The following is a 17,480-nucleotide window of genomic DNA, read 5'->3' on the forward strand; positions in this document are numbered from 1 at the left end:
GGGGTTTGTGCGGGAAGAAGGGTGCAACAATGAATGAATGGAATCCCAAAATCTCTGCAGATGTTCATTGAAATGAAAAATAAACAACCTAAATTTTAAAAAAAGATATTATAAAAGACTGAGAACGGCCCTCACACACCTATTTGAGACCTAGTAAAATGGCCTTTAAAGTTTTCAATGCCCGAGAGGAACAGGCAGAAGCCGATAGGAAGACTCGTGTCTGACAGAAAGCGAATTTGCAAGCCCAAGCCTTAATAGCTGTCTTGCAACCAGCAGTGGTGTAGGGTCAGAAAACACCTGCTTGTTCAAAGAGCCAGTTACCTCCTTGTGCATGCTTCAGGTGTGGCAAAGAGGGTCATTGGGCTAACTACTTCCTTTACCCTCTCCCTCCAACATGGCCATGCCCTATCTGTGGGACAATGGGCCATTGAAAGACTGACTGCCCTTCAGCGCCTAGCTGCAGTAGGACAGCCCCTCTACAAGATGCAGTCCCCAATCCCTAAGGTGTGCCATTCAAATCCACCAGGTGCTTTGCTGGAAAAGGAGGAACAATCTCCTCCTGTACCAGTCAGATCTGATTTGATGGTACACACGACACAAATAATAAAAAAAAATAAAAATAAGATCCAGTCCCTATCCTGGCTGATCTCCTGGGCCTAGACACTGAAGACTGAAGATTCCCAAGCTCAATGACCCCTATGAAACTTGCCTAATTCAGAATATTCCTTCAGGTAGTGGTTAAATCAGTTTCCTTTCTAGTTGACACAAAGGCTACCTTTTTGGTACTGCCTTCCGTCTTGGGTCCTGTTTTCCCTTCCTAGGTCTCAGTAATGGAGATTGATGGCCTCCCTTCCAAGCCTCTTACCCCTCAACCTCTCATTACTCTCAACAAATGAGTACTCACCTATTCTTTTCTAATTATCCCTACATGCCGAACTCCATTACTTGGCAGAGGCTTCCTGTCTCAACTTGGAGATCTGTTTCACTGAGAGTCAGTTGAACCTAGTTCATCGGACCAGCCTTTAGTTTTATCCCTCTTAGTGCTCCTTCCCTCCAAGTCCCCTCCTACGTTACCTCTACCACCAGATGTTGTCGACCCTGTTGTAGGGGCTACTTCCACCCCATCTGTAGCATCTTACCACCAATCTTTTCTCAATATTCTGAAAGACTCCTCCTCTTTTCCTGCTAGGCCTCAATTCCCTATCTCCACACAATACCACAAGAGCTTAATCTCATTATTGCTCACCTACTTTGCAATAAACTTCTTATCACTACAAACTCTCCATGTAACATTTTGTTCCTACCAGTTAAAAAAGCTAAACGCCATCTATTCTTCCTCACAACCCCTGCCTTTTCTCTCTCAATAACTATCCCTTAATCCAGTTACCCTATGGGCTCTGCTCTTTCCTCCCTCTCATATCAATTCAACCCTAACCTAGACCATACTCTGTTGATGGCAGCCTTTGCTGTAGTCTCCATAAGCAGAGTGCAGAAAACAGCAACTTACATCCTATTTCCTAAGCCCATAACCAAGCAACACCTCACTAATCATCCTTTCTGAGCCTCTTTGAGCTGACATATGACTGACTGTTCCTGCTTAACCATAACTTACCAACTAAACCTCCTTTTTTAGCATCATATCTTTCTCCTTAGACAATTACTCTAGGAAGACACAGACTGCTGTATACCCAGACCCTCACCTGAAAGTCTAGACTAGACAGCTGGAGTCACCCCAGGAGACACCGTCCTCATCAAATGATGTGCATCCAAACTTCTTCAACCATGCTGACAAATCTTATACAGTCATCCTGACCACCTCCACAACAGTTAAAGTCATTGGTAAACCCATTGACACCATCTTTCTCAGGTCAAACATGCTCCTCTCACTGAACAAGTTTCCTACACCTCTCAGATGGTAGGTCTCACTGCTCTTCACTTCACTCAGAGTCCAAGCCATAGGTAATTCTTACATATGTAAGTTTAAAGGAAGATTCATTTTCACAGTAGTCTATTCCAATCATACACCTTATTAGCTCAGTATACTGCTTTCAACAAAGATGCCAAGCAGCAATCACCATTTCAATATCAAGGAGATACTGCATGTTTTGAAACTGGGAAAGGGGTCGGCCAGGGATGTATTCTGTTTCCATACCTTTTCCATTTGTATACAGAACAGATCATCTGGAATGCTGGGCTGTACAAGGAGGAATGTGGCAACAGGATTGGTGGAAGATTCATCAACAACCTGCGTTATGCAGATGACAAAACCCTGTTTGCTGAAACTGAGGAGGACGTGAAATGTTTGCTGCAGAAGGTCAAGGACTGCAGACTTTAATGCAGATTGAAGCTCAACATCAAGAAAAACAAAGATTCTCACCATTGGGCCAATGGGCAGCATCAGTATGGATGGTGAAGAGACTGAGATTGAGATAGTTAACAGTTTTAGTTTGCTTAGCTCCACAGTAAACACTCTTGGTATCAGCAGCCAAGAAATCAAGAGACGAATTGCATTGGGAAAGTCAGCTGTAAGGAACCTCTCCAGAGTACTGAAGAGTAACAACATCAAGCTGGAGACTAAGGTTTACCTGATCTGGGCTATAGTCTTTGCAATTGTGTACTATGGATCGGAGAGCAGGACAGTAACTAGGGATGATAGAAAGAGAATCAATTGCCTTTGAGTTGTGGTGCTGGAGAAGAGTGTTCAATATACAGTGGACTGTTAGGAGAACAAACAGGTTTGTGCTAGAGAGGGTGAAGCCAGGCTGCTCCTTGGAGTCAAGGATTCTGAAGTTTCGTCTGACATACTTTGGGCATGTTGCAAGGAGGGACCAGTCCTAGGAGAAGGACATCATGTTTGGGAGGGTGGAGAAACAGCACAGGAGAGGCAGACCCTCAGTGAAATGGATCAATTTAGTGATTGGGGTACTGGGAGTAGGTGTGTTGGAGACAATGAGGTTTGTACAGGATAGAGAAGGATTTAAGACTCTTGTACCCAGGGTTGCTATGAGTTGCAAGGGACCCAATGGCACGGGTCTCTAAAGACATTCTCCAAGCTGAGCAATGATAGAACAAGTCTCTAGAAGGTCACAAACTATGCAGCCCCCAACTTGGGTCCAAATTATCCAGAGCACATTATTATTCCTTAACCAGAGTCAGTTTGTGACCAACTTTTCCCATTGTTTCTTGTGAACCTCTTTACAATGACTTTTGCTAGCAGCAGTACCAATCAATATCTCTATACCACACTCCACCTAAACATTTCAAGCCATTCCATCAGCCCAAACTTAGTGCTCTGACATTCCTGAACACAACCCCCTCTGGAAACCAGAGACTGATAAACAAACTAAGCCCTGTTGCATCTGTTACATAACTTCCTTGTTTTCACTGTCTGCAATGAAACACGGGAACTGTATACACAAACGTTAGTGTAAACAAGCACACACTCTGTAGCTGAACCAAGACAATCCTTTTGGTGCAGTGGGACCCTACACAGGTGCATAAATTCCACCACAATGCTGGGGGGAGGAGAGAGCTGTTTCTCTGTAACAGTCGTACCCCAGCTCACCTTGTATAGTCCCTTTCTAGGACCAATAGTAATCTTAAACATATTGTTATTAATCACTCTATGTCTCTTTAAATTATTACTTCACAGGATCAAGGAGATGACTAACTTAATTCTCCCTTGCCACTGATCCCATACCAATCAAATCCAGCCTCTGAACCCCAGATCTTTGCCCCAGATCAGCAGGAAATAGCTAGAATAAAGCTTTGTTGCCTTTTTTTATCACTAAAGAGGCTGTGAGTTTAGGTTCTGACAAGGTGCCAAGGGGGAGTATAAAAAATTCGAAGAATACACACGTTGACAAGAAGAGTCTGCCCACCCGGCAAACTAATGGATGAACCATAAATCACAAAGGAATGTCTTTCCCTTCCCTCTCTAAAGACCCTATTATAAAAATTCTCCCCAATATGCTCAAAAGTGTGACTTCCTCCTTCCACATCCTCAGAATGAGGAACCTCACGCAGAAGCCCTCCCAATAAAGCTGCTTTTAAGTTTATCTCTTGTTCTCGGATTTCTTTCTTAAATTCACAAGCATAGCACAGAGACCAAAGTTTAAAATTTAAGAAGTATAAAGATCACTATAGAAAAGATTTAGAAGTTCTAATCCACCACATTTCAACAAGAGAGCTCTGTTGACCTAGTGGAAAGAGGAAAGAAAAGTGATGCTTGCCTCCAGAAACCCTATGAACCTGGAGAGAGGATGAGAGACACCCAAGAGTTGAGGACTCTCTTTCATAGGGTTGCTATGAGTCGCCTGCGACTCAACAGCACTTAACAACAACAACAACAACAACAACAACAACAATCCATTAGCAAGGGATATTTTTCCACTTCTCCAGGTCTATTTTTGTTTCTTGTCATGATGTTTTGTAATGTTCTTTGAATAGATCCTTTTTGCTTCTGATTAGATTTACTCCCAGGTATTTAATCTTTTGATTAGCAATTGTGAAGAATATTGTCTTTCTAAGCTCCAGTTCTGTTATCTCTTTGTCACTATAGAGAAATCCAATTGATTTTTCTATGTTGATCTTGTATCCTGCCACTTTGCTGAATTGGTCAACTATGTTCAGTAATTTTCTTACTCTTTACAGTTTTCTAAGTATATTATTATATCATCTGTGTACAGAGATAATTTTACCTCTTTTTTGCCAATGCTGGCGAGGTTGCGGAGAAACTAGAACCCTTATTCACTGTTGGTGAGAGTGTAGAATGGTGCAATCACGTTGGAAGGCAGTGTGGTGCTTTCTCAAAAGGTTGCAGATAGATATACCACTTGAGCAAGAATTTCACTTCTTGGAATTTACCTTATAAAGAAGCCATAACCACTACCCAAGCAGATATATTCACACCCATGTTTATTGCCACCTTGTTCACAATAGCAAAGAGCTGGAAACAACCCAAGTACCCATCAACAAATGAATGGATAGAGAAGCTCTGGTATATTCACACAACAGAATACTACTATGTAACATTGAAACCAGGAACTCATGAAATATTACGCTAAGTGGATGACCCTAGAGGACATTATGCTGAGTGAAATATCTCAGTCACAAAAGGACAAATATTGCATAGGGCCACTATTGTAAAACAAAAGTGACATTGGGGTTTAGGGAAGACAGAGAAGGGGAGAAATGATGTATAAAGCATTGCAACAGATGAGGAAGAGAAATGTTTAAAAGGGATATATGATTAGGTATTATTGTCATGTCAGGAGTCCAGAATGAAGGTTGCACAGTGCAGTGGACTTGGGGGGAGGGACTGCATAGCAATAAAAGATCTTTCTTTTACTTATCAAGGAGAAAAAGTGAATGGGGGGGAGGGAGTGGGCAGGGAAAAAGTGCAACAATGAATGATTGGAAACCCTGTAAACTTTCATTAAAATTAATAAGAAAAAATTTTATAAGGAACAGTTATTGATGATAATTATTAATATTAATTAATAAATTAAGGAATATTATTAATAAATAATATTACTAACTGGAGGAAAATAGTGGCATCCACTTCTGAAATAGCTTGCCTACAGCCACTCTATGGAATTTGAGAAATGATGAAAGTTATACAAGTGTTTAGGTCTTTTATTCATAGGGTCACTATGAGCTGTCTATGACTTGATGGCACATAACAACAATAACAATAATCCATAACATAACCAAGAATCTGCAAACAGACAAGGGCAAAAATAAATAGATAGATAGATAGATAGATAGATAGATAGATAGATAGATAGATGATAGAACCTTCTAAGATCATATCTTTGTGTTTATTGTAAAACTTCTACAACAGGGTAAAAAGAAAACCCACAGTTTGGGTAAAAATATTTTATAACGACATATTCTATATCAGATACAGGGTTCATATCTAAAAATCTACAGAGTATTTGAGCACTTCAACAAGAAAAAGACAAGCAGTCTAATTGCAAAATGGGCAGAAGATATGAAGAGATTCATCACCAATGAGAAAATTCAGAAGGCCAACAAACACATGAAGAAATTTGTTTTTTATACTGTTGTTGTTTTTTATTGCCTTTGAGTCAAGAATGACTCAGAGCTACCTTATGAACAAAAAGCTTGAAGTCCCTCTACAACTATCGACATTTATCAAAGTTCATAGAGTTTCTGGAGGCATGTTATTGAGGTAGTGGATGCCAATGTTAGGCACCCTCAAAATGATCCTATGAACAACAGATCTGAACCCTGTCCTCTCCTGTGCCATCCTCACAATCTCCAACAAGCTATTAGAGACATGTAAATAAACATAGCAATAAGATATTGTATCAGCAAACATAGCAAAGTTCATCAGGACAGGAACTAAAAAATGCTGGTTAAGATGTTGAAGCATCGGAACTTCCCCTCATGCACTATTGGTAGGAGCACCAAGTGCAGCAGCCGCTATGGAAAACTGAAAGCAGTAAAACCATTTGGCTCACCTATCTCGCTAATAGGAGTATATGTCAAAGAAAACAGAGATATGACACAAATAGACATACACATATACATATTTACTGCAGTATTATTCACAATAATAAAGATATGGAAGCAGCCCAAATGCCCATGAACAAACAAGTGGATAGAGAAACTGTGGCATATTCATATAATGGAATCTTAGGTAACATTTAAAACCAATGAACTCTTTAAACACTAAGCAACAGATATACATCTAGGACTAGAGAATATTACTGTGGCTGTTGTGTGCTGTTGAGTCAGAACCAACTCTCAGCTGACCTTCCAGCAAATTTTCAGAGGAAATAAACTGCATGGGAGGAGATACCCCATCTTCCTTCCTCGAGCAGTTGCCTTTGGGGTTACAGTGCAGTTTCTTATCACTAGGCCACCAGAGCTTCCTCAAGAGGACATTATACAGGGTAAAGGAATTATTCACACAAAACACAAATGTTATTTTAAAACTGTTATAAAAATAAGAGGGTTTGAGAGGAGGTGGGGAGAGAAGAAGAAAATAATTGATAGCTAAGGAGAACTGAATTAGAGTAAGTGAAAAAGTTAACCTGAAAAGAATGGAAGATCAGGCACCATGAGTCATGTGACTAACAGCCTGAAACAAGGCATGCATTGTGAAATGAAGGTGGAGTGAGCTACAGTTTGTGTAAATGAGTGAATGAAAATAAATTTATTTCTAAAATCTGGCTCAAGCTACAATAAAAAATTAAAAGGTTTTAAATCAAATATGTTTAACTTAGAAAGCTCCGCTGTTGTGGTCCACAGTTATATCATTAACCCACAGACTGCATACATCTCTGGCAGTTTGAGTCTCCACAGTTCCTCAGGAAAAAAATGGACAATCTCCCCCCTTAGGGAGCACCACTATAAGTCAGAACTAACTCAGAGCAGTGATTTTGAGTATATGTTGCTTAAATGAAATTTTAAACTGTTATTTGAATATGTATGACTATATGTATGCTTATGTTTATATTGGCATACAGCCAGAGCATGAAACACTTGTGTCAAACGCAGATACTGACCTCAGTATGAATAAAGGTACCAAAATATTCTTTTTGCATGTTATTGTATAAGCTAACATATTTGCAATCAACCTGACACATATATGTGTCAGATTATGAATACAGTCCACTTTTATGTAAAAAGCAAAGCTGAGAAGTTCATGTAAGAGAACAAAGGAGACATTAGTTTTCTGAGCAGGAATCCCAAACCCTAATAGATATCTGAGGGTCTGTAGAAATCTTTCCTTTCTCTGTCCCCCATAAGTGAGGGCCTCACAGGCTTTTAAGGTGTTACATAAGCATGCATTCTGGATCTCTGCTTAAGGGCTGGCTTGTCACTATTCTACATTCTGCAAATAAAAACTCATTTGTAGCTTCAAATATGTATAGGCAGGTTCCACATTAAAGAAGTTGATAGCCAATTCTATTTCCTCTAAATTAGTTAAGATAACAGGCCAAAGGCAAATGTGTTTTGTCATTTAGTAAGGATAAAACAAAATTGTCTTAATTAGAAAGAAGTGACATTAGGAAAACATTAAGCCTTGAAAGAACTTGTTTAAAAACAGTTGTTACTTTTGTTTTTAAAACAATCAGGAGATACCAAAGATTTAGGAGACACCTACTTCTTTTTAAGTATGATGAAAATTGCCTTTTGTGATATAACCTGGTAGTATTTTAAAATATTTCATGTACTAATTCTCCATAACAAATTGTTAAAATAGAGATTATTTTAATAATATTTTTCCTCAGTGATTCCGAAAAGCTTCTTGATTGTTGGAATCCAGCCAGAGGTGCCTTACAAGACAGATTGGTGACCCTACAGCCTGGAAAATTCTGGAGCAATTCTTCTCTGAACACATGTGGTCAACATCAGTCAGAATAGAACAATGGCTGATTCTCACTTAACGACAACAAACAGCCTAGAATATATACAAGGATAACTTTATTTCTAAGTAAAGTTAGGTAATGAAATCATAACACATCTAAAGATTTCAGAAAAGCACAAGTGTATTATTTTTAGGGAACTCAGGGGGCTTAGTGGTCAAGAGTTGAGCTGTCAACCCAAAAGCACACAGTAAGAATCCAAATGCCTCTGAAAACCCATTGGAGAGTCAGCTATAGGTCGATTCTGACTTGATGGTACACAAGAAAAACATATTGTCATCTAGGAAGCTCTGAGTCTAGTGATAAGAAACTACATTGCAATCCTGAAGGCATGCACTCTGAACCCACCAGTTACTCTGGGAGAAATAAGGACAATCTGACTTACTGCCTCTGAAAATCCACTGAAAGGTCAGTTATGAGTTAGTTCCAACTCAATAGCACACAACAAGAAGAAGAAGAAGTAATTTATAACTCACAGCAACTCCACGAAAAACAGACACAAATCTTGCCCTATTCTATGCCATCTTCACCAAATGATATACTATAGCCTATTATTAAAATCACTCTGTTAATCTTTTTGAGACTTTTCTCTTCCTCTGATCTTGCACATTATCTAGGGTGATGCTTTTTTCCCAAGGACAAACATCTAACCACATGCTCAAAGTATGTGATATGAAGTTTCACCATCCTTGCCCCATGCTTGTCTTTCCTTTAAGACAGACTTGTTTGTTCTTTTGGCTGTCCATGGAATAGTCAATATTCTTCTCTAACAGCACAATTCAAAAGTATTAAAAATAACATTAACAAGGACGGCAACTTTATTTCTAATTAAAGTTAACTCTCAAACTCATTGTCATTGGGTCTGGACCAACTCATAGCTGACCCACCATTATTTGGTTTCTGAATATGTATATCACAGGGGAGGAGACTGTCCATCTTTCTACCTCAGAGCAGCCAGTGAAATTCAAGTGTCAGAGAGATAGTCTTTGAGTTAACAAAACAACTCCTTATGAATTCTACTAAATATCCCTTAATTAAAGGTGGTTGTTGTTGTTGTTATTGTTGATTGCCTTTGAGTGAAGCACAACTATTCATAGCGGTTCTATGAACAAAAGGCCTAAAGCCCCTCTACAACTATCAACATTTATCAAAATTCATAGTTTCTGGAGACATGTTGTTTAGGAAGTGGATGCCACTCCTGCTTCCATAATTAAAGGAAGTGTAATTAAAACAAGAAATTCCAACTAAGCTGCACCTTAACTAATGTAATATTAATAACAACAGCAACAACAGGCTATACTTATATTTTTACTACACGCTTTAGGCTTGGAGAAAGCGCAACCAGGGTGTTCCTTTGAGGAAAAAAAATGGTGCAACTTCATATCACATACTTTGAGCATGTTGTCAAGAGGGACCAGTCCTTGGAAAAAGACATCATGATGTGAAAGGGGTATGTCAATAATAGAGAGGAAGATCTCCTGTATGAAAGATCGACACAGTGACCATAACAATCAGAAATTATGAGAATGAGGCAGGTTAAGGCAAGGCTCAAATTTGTTATTCACAGGGTTTCTGTGAATCATAGTAGACCTGATGATACCTAACAATAACAAAAGGATTGCCTGGGAACTCTGCTGACATAGTCTATAGGGAGTTGTGCTGTTGAATCTGCTAAGGCCATACTTTTCCAGTCTTTCTAATCCATCGGTGGCTCAGAGGTAGAAGGATGTGCAATCTCCTCTTGTACAATTTAAAGCCTCAAAACTCAATAGTGAGTGAGCAATGAGTTGCTTATGACTTGACAAACTTGAGTTTGATTTTTTTTTAAATAGGCTTGCTGTACATTAACCCCTTAAAGTCACATAGCTAGGAAACTGTGGTGTTAAAATTAGAATCCAGCCTGACACCAGGTTCTGCTTTCTAATCTCAGTGCCAGTCTGCATCTGTGGTTAAATTTTCTGTGAATACATGAGAAAAATTGTACGTGCTAGGTGCTTTTCCACATGAACACTGAGGATATTAACATATATTATATATTTAGCAATGTTAGTTCTAGATAGAGAAGAAGATAAGAGAAATTGGAATATGTTGACAAGTTTAAATTGTTAGATGTTTTGGTTTTTTTCTTTAGATTCTTTCCCAAATGCATTGAACTATCAGAAGAATAGAGCATGTGGTAAAGAAGAGATTCTTTAGAAACAAAGACCCATTCTCTGCACGGAAATAAATGCAATGTGAAGAATTGGCCAAAATGTAATGTGAAGAACTGGCCATCTGGGTAATTTTTTATTGGGACAAGCTGTAATTTATAAAATTGTGAGAAAAGAGAATAGAGGAAAATGAGAGCCATGACTTTCTGCCAGGAAAAAAAAAGATTGTATAGTTCAGCTGAACATTTGTCTTAAAAAAATAATAGGGGATAATATTCAAGATTAAATGAATCATTTAAAAATGTACAATTTAGTGGAATTTAGGACATTCACAATGTTGTGCAACTATCACCTATATTAAATCCCAAAGCATTTTTATCACTCCAAAATAAGACTCCATGCCCAGTAACCAGTCACAAGTCATTCTCCCTCCCCCTAATTTCAGCAACTACCAATCTAGTTTTCTCTCTACAGATTTACCTATTCTGGACATGTCATATGAATGTCACAAATAATATGTGATTTGGGGTGACCAGCTTAATTCACTTAGCATAATCTTTCAGAGGTCCATTCCCCCATTATTCACTGCATATGTTTATGCATATATAAGTTCGTCGTCCTCTTTTGAAGCGGAATAATATTCATTTGTACATTTTACTCATTAATTCATTAGTTGTTGGACATTTAGACTCTGTACATTTTGGCTACTGTGAATAGTGTTGCTATAAACATATATACACAAGTGGCATTTTTTTGTTTGTTTGTTTGTTTCTTTAGTAACTTTATTCAGTTCTTTTGGTTACATACCCTGGAGTTGGATTGCAGAGTTATATGATAGTGTTGTCAGTAGTCAGTTGAGCTGCAAACCCAAAGGCTTCTTGTCTCCAGCCAGGGGTATAAGCCACCAGGGGCTGCCAAAAAGAAAAATGAGAAATCTCCTCCCATTGTGATTTACAGTCTTAGAAATCCACTGGAAAATTGTTATCAGCCTCAGGGCATTGACTGAATTTGTATGAGTAATGGTAATTTTTTATTATTTTTTGAGAACTCATGAGTGTTTTCCGCAGTAAAGCCTCATTTTATATTCCCACTACCAAAGAATGAAGATTCCAATTTTTCCACCTTTTTCTCAATATTTACTATTTTCCATGAGAAAAAGCTGTGCTGCAATCTCAGTGACATGCAGTTCAAATCGATCAGCTGTTCCATGGAAGAAGGAGGAGTAATCTCTTCCCATGAGATTAATTGCCTCTGAAAACCTGCCAGAGAGTCAACTTTGGGTTGGTTCCCAACTCGATGGTACACAACAACAGTAACATGGAAAAAATAAACATGTCCTAATCTGTGTTATACAGATGACACAACCCTGCTTGCTGAAACTGAGGAGGACCTGAAGCGCTTGCAGCAGAGGGTCAAGAACCTGCAGCCTCCAATATGGATTGAGGCTCAATGTCAAGAAGGCAAAGATTCTCACCACTGGACGAATTGGCAATACCAGGATGGATGGTGAAGAGACTGAGATTGTTCACAGCATTAGTTTGTTTGGCTCCACAGTCAACACTCTCAGCACCAGTAGCGAGGATATTAAAAGTCATACTGAGATGAGAAAGTCTGCTGTTAGGGACCTCTCCAAAGTACTGAAAAGAGCAATGGTGTCTCTCTGGAGACTAAGGTGCATCTGATACAGGCCATGGTCTTTGCTATCACTTGTTATGCATCAGAGAGTTGGACAGTGACCAAGGAGGATAGAAGAATTGATGCCTTTGAGCTGTGGTGCTGGAGAAGAGCATTGAGAATGCCATGGACTGCTAGGAAAACAAACAGATTCATCCTGGAGATTGTTAAACTGGGCGGCTCCTTGGAGGCAAGGATTCTGAGGCTCCATCTAATATATTTTGAATATGCTGTAAGGAGAGACCGGTCCTTGGAGAGGGACATCATGCTTGGGAGGGTGGAGCGACAGTGCAGGAGGGCAAAGCCCTCTATGAGGTGGATTGATTCAATGACTGGGGTAATTGGGATGAGTGTCAGAGACAGTGTGAATGGCACAGGACAGAGCAGAGTTTAAGGCTGTTGTACATAGGGTCGCTATGAGTAGCAAGCAACTCAACAGCACAAAAAACAATAACAACAATAAGTTGTGCCTAAATACTTACAAAGATCTCTAGAAAGAAACATGGCAGTGGAAGAATGCTATAGTTCTTAGATGCTGTCAAACTGACTAGAAGTGGTACGTGAGCAACAGATGAAAACCTTGTCAGATTCTGCACTGTCCTCACAATCTCGACCATGCTCAAGTCAATTGTCAAAGTCAATGTGTCAGTCCTTCTCATAGAGAGTGATCTTTTCTTTTCTTCACCCTCTATGTTTCAAAACATGATGTCCTTTCCCAAGGACTAACAAGAGGGAGCTCTGGTGGCCTAGTGTTAAGGAGTTCTGCTGTCAACCCAAAAGTAGATGGTTCAAGTCCACCAGCTTCTATGTGAGAAAAAAGATCCTCCTATGTAGTTAACTTCTGAAAATCCTTTGGAGGGTTAGCTATGGGTTAGTTCTGACACAACGGTACACAAGAATAGCATCAAGTCCAAAGTATGTAAAATTAAGTTTTAATAGCTTGCTTTTTTTCTAAGACAGATTTTTTTTTCTCCTTTTGGAAGTTCATGGTATATTCAATACTTTTCATCAACATTGGAATTCAGGGACATCGATCTTTCTTCATTCATTACTCAACTTTCACATGCATATAAGGAAATTGAATCTATATACTACAGATGGTTGCAGAGAGTAAAATAGATTTGAAGCACTTGCTTGATAGATTCAGAGACTACAGTGTTCAATATAAATTACACCTCAGCATCAAGAAATCAGAACTACTCACAACTAGACCAATAAGCACATCACGATAGACGGAAAAAACATTAACATTCTCAAAGATTTAATTTTACCTGGGTTTACAATCAATTAACACTTTTGGTAGGAGCAGTCAAGACATGCAAAAATGTGTTGCACTGGGAAAATCAGCTGTCAAGGAACTCTTTAAAATAATAAAGGGCAAGAATGTCAGTATAAAGCCTAAAATATGCCTGAATGAAGCCATGATATTTTAAATTTCTTTGTATGCGTGTAAAAATGTGCAATGAATAAGGAAGAAAGAAAGAAGAGCAATAGGTTATCAGAAAAATTTCTCCTGCCCTCCATCTTGGTATGTCATTGTAAACGAAAATGTTTTCTTCATTTCTGTTATAAATTGTTTGTGCATAAAGATAATTTTTTTTTTCTAAAAAAGACACAACTTTTTTGTGTGTGTTCATTTTGTAATCTTTACTGAATTAGTGGGTAAGTAGTTGTGCTCCCATCCCAAAAGCAATTGGTTTTACCTCATCAGCTACTCTATGGGAGACAGATGACCATTCTCCTTCCATGCAGTTTATAGTCTCTGAAAACCTATTGACTGGTCGGCTATAAGTTCAATCTCACTTGATGGCACACAACATAACAACAATATGGTATGGATATTGTTTTTATTCATTTCAATGTATTTTTTCTTCTTTTTTTTAATTTAGGTTGTTTATTTTTCATTTCAATGAACATCTACAGAGATTTTGGTATTCCATTAATTCATTGTTGCACCCTTCTCCCCGCACAAGCCCCTCCGCCCTCCCCCACCATTTGCTCCTCTCCTTGAAATTAACTTAGTTTGAAATTTGTCTTGGCCTTAAGAATATATTTTTAAATATTCACATATTTATGACTTTTTACTTCTGTTATTGTTGTTTTAGATGCCTTCACAGTGACGATCACTCATAATGACCCTATGAGTAACATATGTTGTCCGACCCTGCACTATGCTCGTGATTCTGGTATACTTAAGCACACTTACAGTCACTGTATAAATCCACCTTGTTGAGGTTCTTCCTCTTTTATTATTTACTAGTTTATTCCAACTGTTGGAGAAGATTCTCTTAGATGAACTACTAATATAAAATTTATTGATACTTGTTTTAAAATCTAACATGAGAATGTTTTATATAGACATCATGTTGGACGGGTGTAGGGACAGTGCAGGAGAGAAAGATCCTGGATAAGATAGATTGAAGTGATAACTGGGGCAATAAGATTGGTGTGTTGGAGTCAGTGAGACTGGCTCAGGAAAAGACAGGGTTCAGAGCTGTTGTACATAGTGTTGCTGAGTTGTCCACGACTCAATGGTACATAACGATAACCAAAATTTTTTTTTATTTTTCAGGGTCACTTGAGTTGGAAACAACCCACCCTTGATTCTCCAGAGGTAGTAAATTGTATTGGAGAAGATTGTTCATCTTCATTAGGTTTCATTATTTTTTATTGTTTTTTAAACTTTTCATATCCTTATGTATCTTCGTTTTGTCATGGTGAAACATTGAGTACTGAAGAAGGGAAGAAAAAGTGGCACCCTGGTGACACATTGTCCAAACCTTTCACAAAAGAGATACTAAAAAGTGAATGAAACACATACATATGATAACCCTGGAACTCTGAACACCAAGTGAGAGGATAAATGATTGTGTTAAATACCAATTAGAAACAGTGATAAAATGAAATCAGTGACCAAGAAGACAAAATAGCATTCCACCTGGTATCTGACTATCTTAAGATCACAAATGTAACACATACAGACAAGAAGAAAATGTCATAGAATATAACATAGTGTGGACAGATCCAGAGTAAAACAGAGTAGTGGGCCACATCTGAGGGATGAATGTACAACAAGAGAGGTGAGAAATCTAGAGATGTGAGCAATTGCAAAGAGTGTGACCAAGTGAAGGGGAATAGAACAACTCATAGTAGAGTTTCAATCACCTGAATTGAAAGCCCTTGCTGAGGAGAAGGCTTGTGGGTCATAGTTGGTGATGATCGATTCCAGGCACACTAAGTAACCACTTTGTTTGAATTTGGGCAGGACTGATATAATTGACTATATCAGTCAATCAATTGTGAATGATGAAATAATTTTATTTGTTTAAAAGAATGTAAGCTCATTAAATTAAACACCATTAAATATGAAACAAAATAAAATTAAATATGATACTATGAAAGAATAAGATTTGCACAGGATATTGCAGGGTTTAGGGTTGTTGTACATAGGATCGCTATGAGTCACAGGCAACTCAATGACACATAACAACAACAAAAAACAACAATAACTATGAAAGAAAGCAAAATTCACATATCCCATCTTTATCCCAATAATCACCATTTTCTCCTTTCCATCACTTAAAGAATTTTGAGTCGAGATGGTGTCATATGTAAATAATGGAAAATATCATTAAAGACAAAAGTATTGATATGAAACTGCAATCCAAACAGAGAAAAGGAATACTGCTTGGTTTAAAATCCAGAAAAGTTTTAAATCCAGAAAAATGCATCAGGGTTGTATCCTCTCTTCATACCTATTCAATCTGTATGCTGAGTAAATGATTCAAGAAGCTGGAACTCTATGAAGAAGAATGTGATACCGATATTAGAGGAAGACTCTTCAACAACCTGTGTTATACAGATAACACAACATTAATTGAAGAAAGTGAGAAAGATTTTAAGAACTTGCCACAGAAGATCAAAGACAACAGCCTAGAACCTCCATATAACCCAGCTAATCCACTAGGCATATACCTCAAGGAAATTAGAACTGAGACACAAATGGAGGTGTGTACACCAATGTTCATAGCAGCATTATTCACCATCACAAGAACATGGAAACATCCCAAATGTCCAACCACAACTGAATAGATTGATAAGTTGTGGTACATTCACAATATGGAATACTATGCATCACTTAGTAGCAACAGTTTTGTAAAATACTACACAACTTGGGAGATACTGGAAAGTACTATGTTGAGTGAACTAACACAATCTAAGGACAAATACGGCATAAAACTTATTGTAAAAATAGAAGGATAACTAGTAAAACATGTACAAGAACTTAAGAGGAGGAGTGAAGGGTTGAAGATAGGTAGGGATGATCCCACACAGATGCACAGTTTGGTGGGTTGAGGGAGTGGGGAAGAAGCAAAGAGGAAGGATCTGAGTGAAAAGACAGGGTAATGGTGGGTGATTGATTATATAAAATATAATGTATAAGAATGATTGCATGATTGCATGATGTAAAGCCAGACTATGAAATTCCTGCAGCAGAAGTCCAACTAAAAGACGCTGAACCTAAGAGTAGAGACTTCAGCAAAGAGAAAAATGTTCTTCTTACTTTGTAGGTTAGAAAAACTGAAAGTGCTTTTTATGAAACACTCTTCACACCTGAGCCAAATGGACTAAATTCTGAGGAAGTTAGGTATAAAGAAAGTAGGAAGGAAAAAATGCCTGAGGATATTTCTTACAGTAGTCCCCAGGATGTAATGCAAATCATAAACCATAAACCAGAAGCTCACCCTGAAGAAAATACAGAGGACGTTGTTGATGAACAGGAAGAAACTGTTGTTTCTTATGAATTAACTTCTGAGGCTTCTATAGGAAATCAAACAATGGCAGTGAAAAGTCTGTCCCAGTCTCCCGAGTCCTCGACATCACCAGTTCCATCTGCTCAGCCACAGCTCACAGAAGGATCACATTTCATGTGTGTGTAGTCTCAGAAGAACTATACGGACCTCTGTTGAAACCATTCAAAGCTAAGGAAATGGACCTTCAGCAATGTGAGAAGATATTGTACAGAATATTTTAAACCTATGAAAATCATAGTTCTGATGCTTTTGGCCACAGAGCATCATTTTATCACTTCTGGAAAATGTTTATTCCAAAACAGCTTTAATAGCCCATATGTACACTCCATAACGTCAAGATTGTTATTCCACACCAGCTTGCTGCTATGATTTCGGAGCACATAAGTTAAGGTGCTTTTCACTGTGCAGTCTACAGCCAGAGCTTACTTAGTCGCCAGTTC

At 38.4% G+C, this 17,480-nt stretch overlaps 1 pseudogene; it reads left to right on the plus strand.

Annotated features, from left to right (window-relative positions):
• Positions 1-16,686: 16,686 nt before the first annotated feature.
• Positions 16,687-17,166, plus strand: LOC102857696 (annotated as a pseudogene).
• The last annotated feature ends 314 nt before the right edge of the window (positions 17,167-17,480 follow it).

The sequence above is a fragment of the Elephantulus edwardii genome, unplaced genomic scaffold (genome assembly GCF_000299155.1).
Source record: "Elephantulus edwardii isolate Elephantulus edwardi_28Jun2011 unplaced genomic scaffold, EleEdw1.0 scaffold00097, whole genome shotgun sequence".
NCBI classification, from domain to species: Eukaryota; Metazoa; Chordata; class Mammalia; order Macroscelidea; family Macroscelididae; genus Elephantulus; species Elephantulus edwardii.